Source organism: Sciurus vulgaris (assembly GCF_902686455.1).
Source record: "Sciurus vulgaris genome assembly, chromosome: 16".
NCBI lineage: Eukaryota > Metazoa > Chordata > Mammalia > Rodentia > Sciuridae > Sciurus > Sciurus vulgaris.
This window is the reverse complement of record NC_136477.1, coordinates 63,784,983-63,803,409: the sequence shown is the minus strand read 5'-3', so window position 1 is coordinate 63,803,409 and position 18,427 is coordinate 63,784,983. Positions and strand designations below refer to the sequence as shown.

The 18,427-nt window shown below is 40.7% G+C and overlaps 1 long non-coding RNA gene and 1 pseudogene across 2 annotated transcripts in view; one reads left to right on the top strand and one right to left on the bottom strand.

Moving 5' to 3' along the window:
* The window catches only part of LOC306646654, a 745,829-nt gene that overhangs the window by 233,720 nt on the left and 493,682 nt on the right, over positions 1-18,427 (bottom strand). The window lies entirely within an intron of this gene.
* LOC306646508 (RIB43A-like with coiled-coils protein 2) lies at positions 12,149-15,039 on the top strand (annotated as a pseudogene). The gene has a single exon. The product of its transcript is annotated as an RIB43A-like with coiled-coils protein 2 (transcript).

Here is an 18,427-nt window from a genome sequence, read left to right as displayed (position 1 = left end):
TAGCTGAGTAATATTCCATTGTATATATATATATATATATATATATATCACAGTTTCTTTATCCGATCATCATTTGAAGGACATCTAGGTTGCTTCCACAGTCTGGCTATTGTGAACTGAGCAGCTATGAACATTGATGTGGCTGTATCTCTGTAGTATGCTGATTTTAAGTCCTTTGGGTATAGGCCGAGGATTGGGATAGCTGGGTCAAATGGTGGTTCCATTTCAAGTTTTCTGAGGAATCTCCACACTGCTTTCCAGAGTGCACTCATTTGCAGTCCCACCAGCAATGTATGAGTGTACATTTTTCTCCACATCCTCTCCAACATCTATTGTTGCTTGTATTCTTGATAATCGCCATTCTAATTGGGGTAAGATGGAATATTAGAGTTGTCTTGATTTGCATTTCTCTTATTACTAAAGATGATGAACTTTTTTTCATATGTTCATTGATTACTTGTAGATCTTCTGTGAAGCATCTGTTCATATCCTTAATCCATTTGTTGATTGGGTTATTTGTATTCTTCCTGTAGAGTTTTTTTTTTTTTTTGAGTTCTTTATATATTCTGGAAATTAGTGCTGTATCTGAAGTATGAGTGGCAAAGATTTTCTCCCACTCTGTAGGCTCTCTTCACAGTCTTTTGCTGAGAGAAAGCTTTTTAGCTTGAATCTATCCCCCTTATTGATTCTTGCTTTTATTTCTTGTGCTATGGGTGTACTGTAAAGGAAGTCTGATCCAAAGTGGACATGTTGAAGACTTGGACCTAATTTTTCTTCTATAAGATGAAGAGTCTCTGATCAGATTCCAGTGTTCTTGATCCATTTTGAGTTGAGTTTTGTGCAGGGTGAGAGATAGAGGTTTAGTTTCATTTTGCTGCATATGGATTTCCAGTTTTCCCAGCACCATTTGTTGAAGAGGCTATGTTTCTCCTTTGCATATTTTTGCCACCTTTGTCTCGTATGAGAAAAAGTATTTATTTGGGTTTGTGTCCATGTCATCTATTCTGTACCATTGATCTACCTGTCTATTTTGGTACCAATACTATGCCATTTTTGTTACTATTGCTTAGTAGTATAGTTGAAGTTCTAGTATTGTGATAACCCCCTGCTTCACTCTTCCTGCTAAGGATTGCTTTAGCTATTCTGAGTTTCTTATTCTTCCAGATGAATTTCATGATTTCTTGCTCTATTTCTATAAGGTACGTCATTGGGATTATATAGCACTTTTGATATAGCATTTTGGTAGTATGGCCATTTTGAAAATATTAATTCTGCCTTTCCAAAACATGGGAAATCTTTCCATCTTCTAAGGTTTTCTTTAATTTCTTTCTTTAGTGTTCTGTAGTTCTCACTGTAGAGGTCTTTCACGTCCTTTGTTAGATTGATTCTCAAGTACTTTTTTTTTTTTTTTGAGGCTATTGTGAATGGGGTAGTTTTCCTAACTTCTCTTTCTGAAGATTCATCACTTATGTATAAAAATGCATTAGATTTATGAGCATTGATCTTATAACCTCCTACTTTACTGAATTTACTTATGAGTTCTAAAAGCTTTCTGGTGGAATTTCCCAGTTCCTCTAAATATAAAATCGTTTCACCAGCAAATAGGGATAGTTTGAGTTCTTCTTTTCCTATTCATGATAATCTTTCAATTACATCAGAAGATTAATTTGTTTTTGACTATATTACATCAAATGTATCACTACTGTTTGTGAAATAGTTGATTTGCCAGGATATTAAGTGTTAAGAAAATCAGATGACAGGACGTGCAGAGTTAAAATTGAGGGGATTACTCTTTGTGCTGATGAAATTTCTCTCACTTCTTTTGAAAACTATGGAACATGAGATTATGATTTTTATAATAATTGTAGTGCATTACTGTACCACATAATCTATGAGAGAGTTTACCTCTGTACTCTGCCTGTACAGCGGTTTGCTTGAAAAATTATCAGCAAGTAATTATTCTGGTATGAACTACGTCATGCGAAAAGTGGGAGGAAAAATGTTAATAAGCATGCATGCATGTTGTCGATGAAAGTTAAGTGATTGCAGGTATACTGTCTGCATTCTTGCCTGTACATATTCATACTGAGGCAATGTGCTTTGATTAGGGTTTATGAAAAAGTAGTGCTGGTTGACAGTTGTTAACTGAACATTAAAATGGTATCTAAAGACAAATTCTGTGCTTTGGCTGAATAGTAGACACAGTGCTTTTGACCCCTGGGTGCAGCCCAGCACTTCAGCATTGGTTTTATTTTACAATTTTAATTTTGTTCCTCTAGTACCAGATTCTCAAATTCTGTCATATTTGTAGTACACATTATTTGTAAGTTGTGTCTGGCAGTGTAGTATTGTTGAAAACACAGAGAAAGGAACCATTAACAGGTATGTATGTACTTATGTTGTTGGAATTATTTTGTAATTTGAAGTATGATCAAAGGAAAAGTAGGAGTCAATCAAGAAAATGAAGGATAAGAGCTCCCCCTGAGTAGAGGAAATCACTTGTACATGCATGCTCAAGTTTGAAGAAATCTAAGCTCCATCAGCATTTCAGAAGAGCTAGAATATATTTAATGAGGAAGACAATTACAAGAGATGAGTTTGGAGGTCTGGCTCATTTACAAGAGCTTTAAAGGAACATTCAAGTTGATTTAAATGATGGATATGTGATTTTTGAAAACAGAGAAGATAGAAGTCCCATCCAGTTATAGAAGTTGCATGGATGAAGGGAGATTTGTCACACAGCTGAAATGCCTACTGGCTTATGGCACAGGAACCAAGGTGATGATGATAAGTATGGCTGAACTGCACAATGGAGTATGGTGTTAAAGTCTAGTTAGTGACCAGTTAGGAGTGGAAATATTGATTGCCACAGTGAAAATTCTTTCCAGAGACTTTTCCTCTTTCCTTTTCAGAGGCAGATATAAAGAATTATAGCTGTTTTCTCTCTAACATACAGCAAACCGTATTTGAAACCAGTTTAAAATACTCGAGTTTTTTTTTTTAATTCCAGCTGTGTGTTAACAAATACATACATTAAAATAAATCTTTCAAAGATTCCACTGCACAGAAGGTATTGGTGGCAGTAGGAGTAAAGTCCAAAATTCAGTTTCTCTGTATAAATTGGATCATTACATTCTGCTTCCCTGTTTATGTTTCATCATATACATGCTGAAGGAGTTCATGTGGGGTGATAATTTTTTTCTTTAAACAAACTTTCTCTTCTTCAGTTGCCTTGCTCTGAATTGGAATGGACATCCCTTTAGCTCTTTCCTTTTTAATTTATGTATTTTTTGGGAGGGCACCAGGGATTGAACCCAGAGGCACTTATCCACTGAGCCACATCCACTACCAATTTTGTATTTTATATAGAGACAGGGTCTCACTGAGTAGCTTAAGGCCTTGATAAATTGCTGAGTCTGGCTTTGAACTTGAGATCCTCCTGTTTCAGCCTTATGAGCCACTGGGATTACAGGTATGCGTGCCCAATAATTTGTGTATTTTTTACTCAATGTTTTTATCTACATCTATAAGGCTCTTTAGGTTTGTATATTACTTCTTTGTAAGTGTGTATATATACAAATGCAATTTTTTTTTTATTATTAGAAAGTGACTTCATAAGGGAGAGAGAAAAGTAATATGTCCTAGGTGGTTGATAAATCAATGCTTTGAACTATGTGAGACCCTGGACAGTGCAATGCCTATTTTGGGAATGCTGTGGTTCGAGGGTGCCCAGGGAAGCCCATTTGCAAGAAGATTTCTTTTGGTAGGAAAAGTTCTGAGTTTGTCATTGAACTCATTCAAGAAGCCTTGATTTCTAAATGCTATGGTCCCAAGAAATAGTAGACACCGATGTACCTGCTAAGCCCCAAGCTACTTGTTTTTTCCATCTTCATCCTGTTTTTCTAAAGAAGTTTTTTCACTGAATCTCATTGATGAACCTACCCATATAAATGACTGTTCTGGCTCCATTTTTTTGGTCATATTCAGTTTCTACCAGAATGGGTTATCCAGTATGCCTCTGCTTTACACTAAAAAATGAGTCTCTAATTTCTATAAATTCTAATTAATTTTTTCAATCGACCTCACTGCCTGTGTCAGTTAACCATCCTTCCATTGTGCTGATTACAGCAGACCACAGGAATACATTCTATCTTGTACCCTATTTATCTTTCAAAGGGCACATATTATACCACTTAACTCCTTGAAGACTTTTCTGATTCATCTAGTGAGATGTTATTTTTTGCTGCTTTGAACCTCCAAAGTGCTGCAATGGTCTTTTTCCTAGGTTGGCCCCAATGATTTCAGACAAAATAGTTTTAAAAATTCATTAACTTTTTCATAAACTTTTTAAACTGGGCTTTTGATAGCATGAACACCAAAAGATGCCTGGCCTCTATAATAATTTTTCTTCTATTTAAATGATGGTATTGTATAATTTTCTATCTCATTGATCCAAATTCAGTTGAAGAGTATTAAGAATGAGCTACAAGATTTACTTTTCTATAGCCATATTTGGAGACCCTGTCTTGTGACTAAGTAAGTTATTAAATAAAACGGTCTAAGGTTTTCCTCATGGCAGTAAGGGAGTCCTGGGGGGGGGGGGCCTCTGCTGTAAGAACTCCTGTAGTTCCTGTTGCTGTTTTTCTAGCAAGACTTTTTGGCATTGATGTTTTCTTCCAGGAAATGGGTGGAGTGTGTTACAGTGAGAGTGGACTGGAATTAGGAAACTGAGTTCTAGTCTTAAATATTCCACTTGGTAGCTATGATGCTTTGGGGGTCCATTTTCTGACTCTCATTTACAGATCTATAAAATAATAATTTATTCTCATTGAACATTCCAGGATTCTTTAAAATTGCTAATCTTCATTGTGATTAAGAGATAAACTACCAAAGTAAAACTTCTTTTTTTTTTTGTACCATGGATTAAGCCCAAAAGTGGTTAACAATGGAACCATATTGCCAGTCCTATTTATTTAGTTATTTATTATTTTGAGACATGGTATTTTTAAGTTGCTGAGGCTGGCTTCAAATCTGTGATCCTCCTGCCTTAGTCTCCTGAGCCACTGAGATTACAGACATGTGGCCAGCCAAAGTAAAACTTTTGACAAATGCCAAAAAAGTCCATTGTATTTAGTCTGAGTATAAGAGGAACTGTGGAAATGGTAATAAACTGATCATATTTCTTTTCTCCTAAGGGAATGAGAATATTACTTATGTATGACTAAGAGTAGACACAATGAAAGTTTGTGTGTCTGGGAAAATAGTCATGTAAGAATGTTTGTTGTAATAGTTGGATAGCAAAGACTTAGAAAAAATAAATACTCATCAGTAAGCAAAATAGCCACATTATAGTGTTATAGCTAAATTATGTTGTAATAGGCAATGAAGCAGTTGAGAAGGATGTTGTTGGATCTATATTATATGCTTTGTGAAATATTGAAAAATACAAAATAACATATGGAACTATCATTTGATTATGAAGAAAACAAAACCATTTACTTCTATGTATGTGAACATATTTTTTTCTCCTCCCAACCCCATTTTTCTGTGTAGCCTTTGAGAAGGTTTGCAGTAACTGTTGGTTTACTTTGGGAATATTGTAGTATGTGCGCAAATTTACTTTTTATAAACCTCTTGTGTATTGGTAGAATTATTTTCCAATGATTTTTTCAATCCTTATTTATATAGTATTGTTTGGAAAGTTAAAAGGTGACTTTGAATCTCAGAAATTGTAAGAAGATATATGAGTCCTTTGTTTTATTTCTATTTTTAGTACAAAGGGTGCTTAACTACTGATCTATATCCTAACCCTTTTGATTTTTCTGAGACAGGGTCTTGCTAGGTTGCTGAGTCTGTGTAAATTTAAACAGTCATGGCTTAGAAATGTCATTAACTTTCCAAAGTGAAATTTTTATCAAGTATATTACATACACAGGGTTCCATTAATTCCATAAACTTTATTCAGAAAGCAATGTATTTCATTGTTAATTATTCCAAATGGTGCCTGTGATCAAAAAGGACACCTGTTGATAAAGAAGGAAATCCTCACAGCTATCTAGAAGAATATTTACTCAAGTGTGAGGATTGAAGTGATTGATGAAGTGAAAAGTTGCATATCTTCCTCAAGCTTAGATCATTATGAGTACTCCCGTAACTAAACAAAGGAGACTGACTATGGAGCTGAGATTTTAAACTTGATATTTGAGCTAAAGTATTACATAGTCCAATGTATTTCAGGTTGTTTGTCATATCCCTTTGGGCATTTACATGTACACATTTGAAAGAAATGGTTTTCCTTGGGAGTGCATCTCACCCTCTTTTTCTTTCAATTTGAAATATAGTATTTGTGTGTGATATAGTACAGACTTCGTTCTCCTAGTAGAGTTCCAGGGGAATTATATCTAATGTAAATTTCTGTGTCTTTTCAGAAATCTGTGACATAGCACATATTCCTATAATATGTCCACGGAAACTTTTAGCAAATTGAATGTTACCCTTTTACTAATTAGAAATCCAGATGCTTGCTATCTAAATGTACCATGCAACATTCCTATTCTCCAGAACTTGACTATATTGTTAATGGGACATACAGTCTTTGTGTTGAGGTCCAAACAGGAAATTGGATACAAATACTCTGCTCAGGGTTTTCCAGTCTTACCTTGTTTTTCTGTCACTCCCCAAACACCTCTTCCCCAGCCCATTTCTATCTAGGGGAGGAAAAAATAAGTATATCCTATATAGTGGTATCTAAATGCTGATTTTGTCTCTGTGGTCACTTGCAAGTACTCATTTGGTCTAGGAAAGACTTTTGTGTCTTCCTTGTCTTCAAGATTCTTTTTTCCTTATACTCTGCATGCTTCCTAGCCACTGTTAGAAAAACTTTGTGAAAGCATTAATATTTTTTTCACTGTTAAGTGTAGGGGTCTCTCAGCCACTCTCATGTGAATGAGAAGAGGGTAAACTGCAGGAGGATGATATTGGCTATAAATCAATCCATTACATATAAACTTATCTAATCAATAAACACAAAAGAGCAAAGGCTCTTTTTAAATGAGAGGGGTTTTAAGAGGTCTGGCCATACCAGTTCTGGTCTCTAACAACATGGAATAGCCCAACTCTCCTTTATTTAAAATCACACAGTTAAAGGGAGCCATGACTGGGAGGAGCTTCTTCTGTGATGAACAGGATGTGGTGGAGTTAGGGGAGCCATTTCCTTAGGGAAACTATCATATAACCAGGCAGGGAACCACTCCCACATTGTCACATACCACAATCCCAACAATCTGGGACAGACCTCTGTGTCTGCCAGTTACAAGAAATAAGGCCTCTGCATCATGAGGCTCAACCTCATCTGATTCTACTAGATAAGGATGGCTTCCCACAGTTAAGTACACAGCTCTTGCATGTGAGCCACATGCCTTTCAAAACTATTGTCTCACTATAGATATTTTTAAAAATCCAGTTTTCTATTTGGCAGTGAGGAATGAAATCTCATTCTAAGATACATCCCTCTTCCCTAGAGGAAATGAATGACCTTATTCCTCAAGCAACTAAGCTATTGGGAAAAGTTCAGGGGAAAACCACAATTTTTTTCCAGTTATTATCTCCAATTTTTATCTGACTCTAGTTTCTTTGAGAGTAGAATAAATCTTAGTCATTTTGTCCTTAATTTCATTCAGTTCTTTGTCACCACCTTTGCAGTGTCTGCTAATGGACTGGTTAGGTTCTGAATGGCCAGAGTGGAAGAAGCACAAGAAAGATAGTTGAGAATCATCATGTTCATTTGCCAGACTCTTTCACTCCGTATACTGAAAATTTCTTCGTATGGAATCAGATTATTTATTAGATGAATTTCTGTTATCCATTTTAATTGGTGAGTAATGATCTGAAACTTTCAGAAATTTAAGTAATCATATGAAGCATAATTTTTTTATTTCCAGCATAAAATAATATAGTCCTACGAACTGAAATATGACACATTAAAACAATTTCAACATTCAAAATTTTGACATGTGTCATAGGGTTGCAATTAAGTATTTCTGGGGTCAAAGATATTATTTTGTTTAGTATATCATATTCTGTTCTGCATTGTCTTGTTGATATGTCTTTTGAACAGTAACTTTTACCATCTCACACTTTCATGAAGGTTTTAAACTTGAGATGGTATTTAATTAGGTGGGGGAGTATGTAGTTAGCAATATTTCAATTCTTGTAAACATCGTTGTCCATAAAGATGGTGTGTTGCTCAGCTTTTTATCTCTTGACAAAAATGCCTGACAAGAACAGCTTATGGGACCAAAAGTTTCTTTTGGGCTTACGGTTTTTTACCTCTCAGTTCATGGTCAGTGACTTTCTTGCTCTCCACCCTAGATAAGGCAGAACACCATGATGGAAGGGCATGGCAGAGGAAAGCTACTTACGTCATGGCAAATGAGAAGCAGGGTTTGAGGTGCCAGGGATAAACCCCAAAGTCATACCCTCAATGGCCACTTTCTCTAGCTCCCTGCCTACAGTTACCAAACACTACAATAGTCCTAGAGGCACCTTTGCTGCATGCAGACTGAGATTCATAGTAGAGCAGTCAATATTGGTGCCAGCTATACACCATAACCTGGGCCCTCTGAGCCCACCAAGTGTTCAAACAGTATAGTCCCACCAAGGCCTGACACATTTTCTGGAGTCTATGCCCCTCATATCAAAGGGCTGTAAATGAACAAGCACCAGGAATGCTCCTGCACGGTGACAGGGATGTCTAGGCTGGGATAGTGGGATGCAGCAGCACCAAGAAAGTGAGCATACTGAGTGCATGACTCTCACCCCCAGCCAACCAGAGGCATCGTCTAACTGTTATCAACTGGGTGCTGGCACCACTGTGGCCTGGGCAGTTGCCAGGACCCCCATGGAGACACATGCCTTAGTGACAGTTGGACAAATGATGCAGCCAAATGCCTGGAGGACTTAACATTCAGAGCTCCTTCTACTTTTTCTTGCAAGAAATTCCTACCTTCACTCACCCCTCAGGAACATAGCAGCCCACTGCCTTTCCCAGGGATTTTAACCCTGGAATCCCTAGTTCCTCATATTTACTAAGAATTAATTTGACCAGAACCCTATCTGCAGCCACACTGTTGTACACCCTCTTTCTGATCTGCAGCCTGTTACCTCACTCAGTCTTGAGGGTCACTCTTACCTGGCCCTCTAGGTGCTAGAACTGGGTGACAGGGGTAACCTTGGCTGGTTGAGGTCCAAAGTAATCAGAACTGGTGGCCCCTGTATGGAGGAGACAGCCAGCAATCAGGAAGGTAAGAGGTAGCAGAATGCAGGCTCAGAAGGCTCTGCCTCTCAATGTTACTTGAGGTGTGGTCCTTTCTGGCAATTTCTGATTAATGTTGTGCTGCCTCATCCAGGGTGATAATACCCACCAATTCCATTTGTGGCAAGTGCTACTAAGGGTTACAGGGGATAATGGCATGGCATGGGTTGATAAAGGTGCAGACTACAGGGACATGAAAGTTTAGGTCTGCCTGGAGCCTGCTAGGTGGGAGTGGTAGGTCGTGATGGGGTGTTAAGGAAGGAGCTTCTAGACATCTCTGGAGACTACTGGTACAAACCTGCCTAGTGACTTCAGAAGGTTACTGCAACAGGATAGCTAGTTCTCAGAATTGCAGAAAATTCCAGGGGATGTTCTAGGGCTTGCAAATAAATGTAGCCTTGGTATCCTAGGGCTGACAGCCACATCTCCAAGCCTTGAGTTTGGAGTGGAGATGAGGGTTCCCCTCTTCAGTACAATGAAAACCAGGCAGAAATCAAGGAAACTTCTGGAGGGGAAGTCAAAATAGAGAGTCTGTATTTGCTGGTGCAACAGTGCAGCCTTCTGCAAAGGACTCAGTGAGAATGGGGTCAGCGGAATGAGCAAGGCTGAGTAAGTGAAGATTGTCCCTGCACTCCAGGTCCTGAAGGTGGGTTAAGCAATGGATGTTTCCATTCAAACCTGGGAGAAGGACTGTAGGACTCACATTGTAGGCTTTCTTGCTGAAAACTGTGTCATGGCACAAGCAGGAGCATTCCCCTCAGAATCAGGTGTCTTTGATATAGCTACCTGAGCAAGTAAATGTGTATAGCCAGCTGGGGATCAGTGCTGTCAGTCTCTCTCAGGAATTCATTTGGTTTTTCTACCCAATTGTCTCCCCATTCTCCAATCTAGGACCTTGACACATTAGACCACTTTCATTTCCTGCTAGAGTGGTCCTTTCTAAAATTTGTAAATAAGTTGCCATTACATGGTTCACCTACTTCTTGAAAGAATTGTATTGCTATAATAAGACACCTCAAGGATTAGGCACTTTTCTGACTTGTCCAGATTTTACAGTCTTTATACATATTCCTACCAGTGTGGTGGGTGTTAAAAGTCATCAGAAGAGCAGTAGATTTTAGTACCAGGGATGGAAGTGTATGTGAGCTCCAAAGGACTTTCACTATATTGCTGAGCCATCTAGTTATATGTGTGAAGTTGCAGTGTGAGCTGGAGCCCTGAGTTAGACTTGAATGTACTGAGACTGCTATTTGTCCTGGTCTTTTTCTCTTTCAGTATTGAAAGAAGTGTGTGTGTGTGTGTGTGTGTGTGTGTGTGTGTGTGTGTGTGAGAAAGAGAGAGAGAGAGAGAGAGAGAGAGAGAGAGAGAGAGAAAGATAATATTGTGAAATACATGTGAATCTACTGTCTTAAGGATATATTTAGGAATGTAAATTAATGTTTAGTACATTATATAGATTTTAAATCATTGCTTTCTAATAAACACAATATTTGAAAGGTCCAATTTATTTTCCTTGTTTTTTTTTTTTTTTCATTTTTACCAAGTCTAATATGACATGCTGTCAAAGGGAGGAAACGTTAAAATGTCACTCCATTTGTAAGGTAGTAGTTTTCCATTTAGTGAAAAATTGTTTAAATAGCTGAAATGTTCTAATGGCTTCATTGAGGTATACTTAAAATAAAAATAATCTGCACACATTTATCCTATGTAGGTATATGCTTGATATAAGTATACCCTTTTGAAATTGTTTCCACATTCTAAGGCAACCACTCTTCCTCTCCTGCTGTTGATATATATGAAATTCAGATTATCAAGAACTTGTGTAAATTAAACTACCCTTAATATTTCTTTTGTATCTGACTTATTTCATTGGATGCATTTATTTTGGTATTTAACCATGTTCTGTGTGTTCCAGTAGTGTCTTCCAGTGCTGAATAGAAAGATTCAATATCCTTTATCTAAAATGCTTGGAATTTGAGATGGGAAGAGATTAGAATTTTGAATTTTTTTTGAGAGAAAGAGAAAGAGAGAAATGCCTTGGGAGGACATTCAAGTCAATAAATTTATTTATTTATTTATTTATTTATTTTTGGGGGTGCTGAGGATGGAACCCAGGGCCTTGTGCTTACAAGACAAGCACTCTACCAACTGAGCTATCTCCCCAGCCCCTAAATTTATGTTTTCTGTATATCTTTCCTATAAGATCTGAAGGTAATTTTATATATTTTTGTGCACCTGGGTTTGAATTACAACCTGTCCATGAGGTCAAGTGTGGAATTTTTCACATGCAACATCATGTCACTTGTCAGAAGGATTCAGCTTTTGGAGCATTTTTGATTTTCAGATTTGCAATGTTTATCTTGTAAAGCATTGTTTATCATTTAACTTTCAGTGAGCATTTGAATTATTTCCAGTTGGGGTTATTGGTGCAACCTGCTGAGTACATTCACATACAGGTCTTCATGAAATTATGATCTTATGTTATAGTTATACATTTTGTTTTGAAATATCTGGGTCCTATGATAACTATTTATTGAAATTTTAAGTCACATTTTCAGCTGCTTTATTTCAAAATATTCCAAAATGTATTTCAGGAGCTCTTTACCCTGACCTTATATCTATGCTGGTACGTCAGCCTTCTTTGATGTTTTAAAGCTTGACATGTTCTCCAAATAATCTTTTAGGTCCATATTGAAAGTGATGTTTGGGCGTTCCCCGGCAACCGGGGCTGTTGACGCCCCGAGAGAGCCGGCCCTGGGCGTCCCCTGTGGCTTGCGGCCGCCCGGGTCTCCCCTTGGCCCTTGCGCCTGGGACCTGCCCGCCATCCCCGGAGCCATGGAGGTCGTGCTGCCCCAGGACCTGAAGCAGGACGCCGGCCTGGCCAAGCGGAGGCACGCGGAGCTGTGCCGGCAGAAGCGGGTCTTCGACGCCAGGAGCAGGATCATCAGGCTGCTGAAATGAGGCAAAATGACAAGATCACATGCATATTAGAAGATCGGGAAAGGAGAGATAGGAAAACACTCTGTAGAGCTATCAATAATTTCCAGCAGAGCTTTCAGAGGCCAGAGACTCGCCGTGAATTTGATCTGTCTGACCCCCTGACCCTTAAGAAAGATCTCCCAGCCCGGCAGTCAGATAATGACATCCGGAATACAATATCAGGAATGCAGAAGTTCATGGGAGAGGATTTAAACTTCCAGGAGAGGAAGAAATTCCAGGAGGAACAGAACAGAGAATGGTCCTTGCAACAGTAGAGGGAATGGGAGAGGGCTCGTGCCAGCCACAGGTGTGCAGAGGACCTCCACTTGCAGACGCGGCTCAGGTTTGACGAAACGGCCAAGCACCTGCAGACGCTGGAGCGCACCACGCGAAGGGCCGTCTGTGCAGCTGTGAAGGAGTTCAACAGGAAGCAGGCTGAGGAGTCCATGGAAAGGAAAAAAACAAGAGAGAAAGCAGGAAGAGGAGGACAACCTGGCCGAGATCTCCAGTCTGCTGCATGGGGACCTGCTCTCCGAGAACCCGCAGCAGGCAGCCAGCTCCTTTGGTCCCCATGGTGTGATCCCAGGCTGCTGGAAGGGCATGTCCCGGGAGCAGCTGCAGCAGATCCGCCTCACTCAGAAGCAGCAAGTCCTGGAGAAGCTGAGGCTGCAGGAGGAGGAATGCCAGCGAGACATGGACTGGGACCAGCAGAGGGTCCAGAAGGCTCGGGAGGCCCTCCTGCATGAACGGCATCGGCAGCGGCAGCAGCGAGACCTGCGCAGGGCCCTGGACCACAGCAACCTCAGCCTGGCCAAGGAGCAGAAAAAACACATAGATGAAGTCAGGAGGAATCAGCTCACAAGAGATTATTTCACACAATTTAATACAAGAAGTCGATGAGAAAGACACCCTCATGTATGAAGCATGGTGACCTTAAAGAATCATTTATTTAAAAAGAATGCATTTCTTGGTCCAGAAATATACCCAAGAAAAGGTCTGATTCTTCTGTCACTTAATAAGGCCAGTGAGTTGAGACAATGAAGGGAAAAGAGAGTTTGATTCAGCTGCCAAAAACTGAACTGAGAAGCAGGGTTTCAGCTCACAAAGGTGCTTCTCAACCCCAGGGGACCCAGGGGCGCAGATGAAGGGAGGGAGGGGCCACACCTCCCGGGAACAGGGGCGGGGGTCTCCCAGGAGCTCAGAGCCGCCTTTTCTCCTTCATGGTCTGGAGCTTCTGGTCCTGGTGGTCAGCAGCTGTCTTTAGCCTCCAAGTGGGAAGAGGAGCGACCAGCCAATACCAGGTCAAGTTAACCTCTTAACAGTTTCAGACTTGTCTTAGTTGTCTGAGGACATCGCACAAAGCTGAACCGACTCAGACCAAAGATCAAGGCAGCAGAGGAGACTGACACAGCATGAAGGCAGAGATGGCCGCCTCTCCACCCCGTTCCCATCACCCACTGGGTGTCTGCAGGCCCAAGTGAAGAGTCAGTGTTTCAGCAGAAGTAGCCTTGGGGTCCCCAAGGGGTCACCTAGGCAACCGTTCCCATTATAACTCATGCATGTGAGGTGTTGACCACTGCAAAGCCAGTGGGAAACCAGGAATGCATGGCCTGGCTGCATGACCTCCAGCTAAGGGCCAGCCAAGCTGGAGGGCGGGTGGCCCCCACCTCTGCAGCAGGACTTCAGGGAGAAGTGGCATCTGGTGACCTGTGCACTCCTCACTCAGGCTCATCTGCTGCAGTGACAAGTGCTTCGCTGTTAGCAGAGTAGGTGTCATTCCCAGCTCCACCAAGAGGTGACTGATGTGACCTTTGTGACAGCCAGTAGTGGGCGTCCTTACCACTGACGCTTTCTAGCAGGAGAACCTGGTGTGGACATGTGCGAGGACTTGTTCACCTTCCTGCTGCTAGGAGGAAGCAAACTCAGGGCTAGCCCAGGAAGCCTGGCCCCCGCCACTCTGCTCTGCTCTCCTGAGGAACAGACTCCAGACCCAGAGCGTCCAAGAAGCACAGGGTTTCCTTTCTTACTCTCTGAAAGTCCACGCTGACTGGGAAGCGCTGCTGAGCTGCCTGGCCCCCGGCTCTCTCTGCTGGCTACCCCTCCCACGCAGCCCCCTTCCTGGGGGTCACTCTAGCTCCCACCCTCCTGCCATACGCTGCCAGCCAGCAGGGGAGACTACTTCCCTTGGGGATGTGCCAGGAAATGCACACTCCACCTCTACTGAGTCCCCAGTCTGACATGCTCATGGTCCCGGGATGGGACCAATGCATTTCCTCTGAATCACACCATGGTTCCCTCTGCCGTCATCTGCAGTCCCACTGGTAAGGAAACCAGGAATGCTAGGCTGAATTTGAACTCTGAGGACACTAGGATAGCTGGCCCATGCAGGCTGTGACTCTAGGCAGCAGGGTGGCGAGATGCCCGCAGAAGCCTGTCCTTCACAGACACCGGGCCCAGAGTCCAGTGCAGTGCTGAGGTGGAGCAGGCCTTTGGGACACCCTCCCCCTCATCTCCTGGGGGGCCCAAGTCTCAGCCTCCTCTGGGGCTCTCCACTCTGCCACGCCTGCCACGAAACCACCCACAGGTGCTGCTGTCTGGGACGTGTTTCTCTACCGCTGTGTGAGCCTCAGGGATCCCACGCCCTAAGTCACTCCAGTCACAGGTGGACCAAGCCTCACTCTGCTCTTAGGAGCAAGGCAGGATCCTTCTGTGACGTTAAGAGTTGCTAAAGGTCCAGGGAAAACATAGAAAGGACCCATATCTGAGGGGAGGCCAGGGACCCAGGTCCCTCAAGGCACTTCCTGGAGTCCCCTCTGCAGGACATGCTCCCCCCACCTGTCCTAAGGTGGCACAGCCCCTTTGCCCCCACCCCAACCCCCATGCTCCTCCTTGGCAGAGCTCAGGGTCCCCCAGGGTCTTTGGTTTGAGCAGGACTCCCTCTTGGAAAAGAAAACTGAAAAGCACTCACTACAGGTGAGAGGTTTTCTCGGGCAGAAAACTGAGTGGCTTTAACAATAGACGTTTAATGGTGGCAGCCCTGGAGGCCAGAGGTCCAACTCATGGGCAGGGCTGCTGGAAGGCAGAGCCCTGCTCCCCAGGCACAAGGGAGGCTGCTTCCAGGCCTCTCGCTGAGCTTCTGTGGTTTCCGGCACACTTCAGCTCATAGCATCCCTGATCTGCGCCCTCCTGTCACGGGGTCATCTCTGTGTCTGTCCAAACCTCCCCTTCAGGAGGACTCTGGCTCCCCCAGTGACCTTATCCTCCCTAATCACACCTATAATTCCCTATTTCCAAGTAAGGCTACATTCTGAGGTGCAAGGGGGTAGGACTACAACATGTGTTTTGAGGGCACATGATCAACCCACCACAGGGGAAATGCAGAGGGATACCTGTTCCACTGCCTCCCACAGTTATCACAAGGAGCATCATGCCCAGGCTGAGCAAGCCAGGCCTTGGGAGGCAAGGGGATGATGGCCACCGACAACCAAACAGACAGTTAATCCTGCGTTTGAGGAGGAAAATCAAGAGAGAGATGGGGGGTGATGTCGGTGCGCTTGGAAAGACGGAGGCTGCTTCAAGTCTGCAGCCCCTTCTAGTCCCCGTGCCAGTCTAACTCGGGGTTTGGGGAGAAGGGGAGCCCTGCACAGGAGCACAGGCCAGAACCACCAGGAGGCTGATGGTTGAGAGTATGCTGTCCTCAGGATCATGAGCTCAGTGCGGAGCATGGTTTTAATATTGAACTCCACATTTTTATGAAAATTAAAAAGCTGGGCATTTGCTTGCTAAAAAAAAAAAAAAAGAAAGTGATGTTTGGGTGCATTGACTATTGACTAGTGTGCCTCAGTTAATTCTGTTGTAGAAAATGATGTGTGAGAAATCCACCTGAAATTGTCAATTCAGTAATCTTTTATATTTTAAACCTGTCTGTGAAAAAAGGACTCTTGAAATCAGTTATTCATACTTAAAATGTTAAGCATAATCCTTAAGTTGATGCATTTGTCTGAAAATTAATTACTAATTTTGTATTCTGAATCTTCTATATTAAAACAATTATAATTCCTTCAGTAGGCATTCACAAGTCACAGAAATCTGAATAGTGCAATAATTGCTATAGTTCTGAAATGAAGAGGTCATGAAGTAATTTATCACTCCCTGCAACTTCAGGACTGTCCTACATCATGATGCAGTTAAGAAAAAATACAAGATGTAAGAAAAAAAGTGGGATGTGTTCAGTTGATTGATGAGAAGTGAGAAAACCTGGTACCTACATAAAAATAAATTATCTCCAGTCAATCATTTGGATGTCTGAATTCTTTGACAGTTCCAATCCTACTGTCCCAAGTAGTGGTGGCCCTTCTTTTTAGCATACAGGAATTTTGCTCCTTATAGGACCACATACATACAGCTTACCCATGACATATGATTATAAAAACTTTCTTCCCTTCAACTTAAATTATAATAACATGTTATATTTATGAACTGTCACAAAAAGCTATTTAATATCAAGACTGTGAATGTTTGTGTATATCTATGGAGCTTGCAGAGAACACAGCCTTGCCCATTTTATAATTTTGTTTCAATTTTGTTTTCTTTATCTAGGACCAAGTAAGATAGGAAACAACAAAGTGAGAGCACAAGCAGCCCAATTAGCATTGCATATTAGTGGTATGCTGAGCAGACTTGGTCTAGTTTTGACAGAAACATACAAATGGTATAACTTTAATGTAAAACCTGTTTTTAGGTATCTGATCTGGTTGCTTGTGTGTGATCTCTGAAAATGGAATGTACCCATCAAGAAAATCATTTGTAAATATAAATCAACTGGTTATCATTTGTGTGACATTTAGTTTACCCTTTTTTGGGGGGAGGGGCAGGGACTGAACTCATGGACATTTAACTACTGAGCCACATCCCCAACCCTTTTTATTTATTTATTTTTTTCAGTTTTGATACAGGGTGCTCACTAAATTGTTTAAGGCCTTGCTAAGTGGCTGAGCCTGGCTTTGAACTTTTGATCCTCTTTCCTCAGTCTCCCAATCCACTTGTATGACAAGTGTGCACCTGATAGTTTACCATTTTTTTAAAACAAAGATTATTTTAAAAAGTTGTCTTCTAATACAGAATTCATTATTTATGAATTGACCTAGACATAAACATCAAAAAGTTAGGAATTTTTATAAAAAGAATACAGTTACATGGTGAATAGTGATTTTTAAGCTAACAGAGAAAATACACTGATTAAAGTTAGTCCTCTACTCTTATGAGGCAAAGAATCATAAATTTGTCACAGAACTCTGAAATTGGTACAGGTATAAGCATAAACTCAACCTGTGCTGACAAATCTGTACTATTACACATCTAATCTCATTTTCTTTTGATGTGTTTTACTTCATATAGTTATAAAAACAAATTAATTGTTTAATTAATTAATCTAAAATTTTATTGTCTGAGTAAAGTTGTTTTTAAGGTTATCATTGGATCTTATATAAAGGATCTAATAAACAATGTAGTCAAAATTTTGTAGGAAAATAAGTAGGGATTCAAAGAAGTAACCAAAGCATTTTGAGTTGCATATGACATTAGGGGAAGAGTAAGTTCAAGTACAAATAAATAATAGAAATTCAAATAAAACAGCATTCTTCCTGTAATTTGATTACATATGCTTTCATATGAATACAGCTGTAGGAGGTAGAGATAATCAGCATTTGATCTTTTTTGTACATCTGATCAAAATATCTAGTCACTATGTATACAAATGATTGTTTACATTTGGCTTCAATGAAAAAATTATATTTTTAAAGCACTTTTACAAAGTAATATTGGTCACCCTTCTTTGATAATCCACTCTCATGTCTTATGTGTATCACTTTCAAAAATTTCCTTAAATCATAAGGCATCAATTTCACGGGGATCTCCGAACCCTCTGAAGTTATGTGCCAGACTTTATAAGCAAATTTTCAGTGTCCACTCCTCAAACTGGATTTTTATTCTACAGTGTTTCCATTATATTTTCCTCACCTTTCTTGGTAGATGCTTACTTTTCTCCATAAGATAGTGCTTCCTTAAATTATAATTCATTATTTATCCAAGTGAAAATTTCAGATTGTTTTAATTTTTTATAAGCTCTTTTCTCCA